The sequence below is a fragment of the Arachis stenosperma genome, chromosome 3, assembly GCF_014773155.1.
Source record: "Arachis stenosperma cultivar V10309 chromosome 3, arast.V10309.gnm1.PFL2, whole genome shotgun sequence".
NCBI lineage: Eukaryota > Viridiplantae > Streptophyta > Magnoliopsida > Fabales > Fabaceae > Arachis > Arachis stenosperma.
The window spans coordinates 144227855-144230201 of NC_080379.1; the positions used below are offsets into that span (position 1 = coordinate 144227855).

General features: G+C 38.0%; 1 non-coding gene across 1 annotated transcript; it reads left to right on the plus strand.

Annotated features, from left to right (window-relative positions):
- The first annotated feature begins 1245 nt into the window (after positions 1 to 1245).
- Positions 1246 to 1352, plus strand: LOC130972070 (small nucleolar RNA R71). The gene has a single exon (XR_009083270.1). It is a non-coding gene; the product is annotated as a small nucleolar RNA R71 (small nucleolar RNA).
- Positions 1353 to 2347: the final 995 nt, after the last annotated feature.

Here is a 2347-nt window from a genome sequence, read left to right on the forward strand (position 1 = left end):
TGTACCTCAAAGATCTCCAGCTTCTCTATTACAGAGAGTGGCATAAGATTTATACCTGACCCCAGGTCACACAGAGCCTTCTTAAAGGTCATGGTGCCTATGGTACAGGATATCAAGAATTTACCAGGATCTTGTTTCTTTTGAGGTAGAGTTTGCTGAACCCATGTATCTAGTTCACTAATGAGCAAGGGAGGTTCACATTCCCAAGTCTCATTACCAAACAACTTGGCATTCGGCTTCATGATGGCTCCTAGATATTGAGCAACTTGCTCTTCAGTTACATCATCATCCTCTTCAGAGGAAGAATAGTTCTCAAAGCTCATGAATGGTAAAAGGAGGTTCAACGAAATCTCTATGATCTCTAGGTGAGCCTCAGATTCCTTAGGTTCCTCAGTTTGGAACTCCTTTTTGTTCAAAGGACATCCCAGGAGGTCTTCTTCACTAGGATTTACGTCCTTCTCCTCCTCTTTGGATTCGGCCATTGTGATTATGTCAATGGCCTTGCACTCTCTTTTTGGATTCTCTTCTGTATTGCTTGGGAGAGTACTAGGAGGGGTTTCCGTGATTTTCTTACTCAGCTGGCCCACTTGTGCCTCCAAATTTCTAATGGAGGACCTTGTTTCACTCATGAAACTTAAAGTGGCCTTAGATAGATCAGAGACTATATTTGCTAAGCTAGATGGGCTCTGTTCAGAATTCTCTGTCTGTTGCTGAGAAGATGATGGAAAAGGCTTGCTATTGCTAAGCATGTTTCTTCCACCATTATTAAAGCCTTGTTGAGGCTTTTGTTGATCCTTCCATGAGAAATTTGGATGATTTCTCCATGAAGAATTATAGGTGTTCCCATAGGGTTCACCCATGTAATTCACCTCTGCCATTGCAGGGTTCTCAGGATCATAAGCTTCTTCTTCAGAAGATGCCTCTTTAGTACTGTTGGATGCATTTTGTCATCTATTCAGACTCTGAAAAATCATGTTGACTTGCTGAGTCAACATTTTGTTCTGAGCCAATATGGCATTCAGAGTATTAATTTTAAGAACTTCCCTCTTCTGAGGCGTCCTATTACTCACAGGATTCCTCTCAGAGGTGTACATGAATTGGTTATTTGCAACCATGTCAATGAGTTCTTAAGCTTCTGCAGGCGTTTTCTTCAGGTGAATAGATCCACCTGTAGAATGGTCCAATGACATCTTAGACAATTCAGACAGACCATCATAGAATATATCCAGGATGGTCCATTTTGAAAGCATGTCAGAAGGACACTTTTTGGTCAACTGCTTGTATCTTTCCCAAACTTCATAGAGGGATTCACCATCTTTTTGCTTAAAGGTTTGAACATCCACTCTAATCTTACTCAGCTTTTGAGGAGGAAAGAACTTGGCCAAGAAGGCCGTGACCAGCTTATCCCAAGAGTTCAGGCTATCTTTAGGTTGAGAGTCCAACCATACTCTAGCTCTGTCTCTTACAGCAAAAGGGAAAAGCATAAGCCTGTAGACCTCGGGATCAACCCCATTGGTCTTAACAGTATCACAGATCTGCAAGAATTCAGTTAAGAACTAAAAAGGATCTTCTGATGGAAGTCCATGAAACTTGCAATTCTGTTGCATTAGAGACACTAATTGAGGCTTCATCTCAAAATTATTTACTCCAATGGCAGGGATTGAGATGCTTCTTCCATGTAATTTGGAATTTGGTGCAGTAAAGTCACCAAGCATCTTCTTTGCATTATTGTTGTTATTATTTTCGGCTGCCATCTCCTTTTCCTGTTCAAAAATTTCAGTTGGATCCTCTTTAGAGTACTGTGCTTTAGTTGCTCTTAGCTTCCTCTTCAAGGTCCTTTCAGGTTCAGGATCAGCTTCAACAAGAATGTTTTTTTCTTTGTTCCTGCTCATATGAAAAAGAAGAAAACAAAGAAAGAAGAGGAATCCTCTATGTCACAGTATAGAGATTCCTTTATGTGAGTAGAAAGAGAAGAAAAAATTCGAACACAGAAGAGAGGAGAGGGTTCGAATTTTTGAGATGAAGAGAAGTGTTAGTAAATGAATAAATAAATAGAAGAAGATGAGAGGGAGAGAATTTCGAAAATTAAGAGAAGAAATAAAATTAAAATTAAAATTTGAAACAATTAGTTAATTAAAAAGAATTTTGAAAAAGAGGGAGGTAATTTTCGAAAATTAGAGAGAGAAAATAGTTAGGTGGTTTTGAAAAAGACAAGAAACAAACAAAAAGTCAATTAGTTAGTTGAAAAAGATTTTGAAAATCAATTTTGAAAAGATAAGAAGTTAGAAAAGATTTTTGAAATTGATTTTGAAAAAGATATGATTGAAAAAGATATTTTAAAAAATAT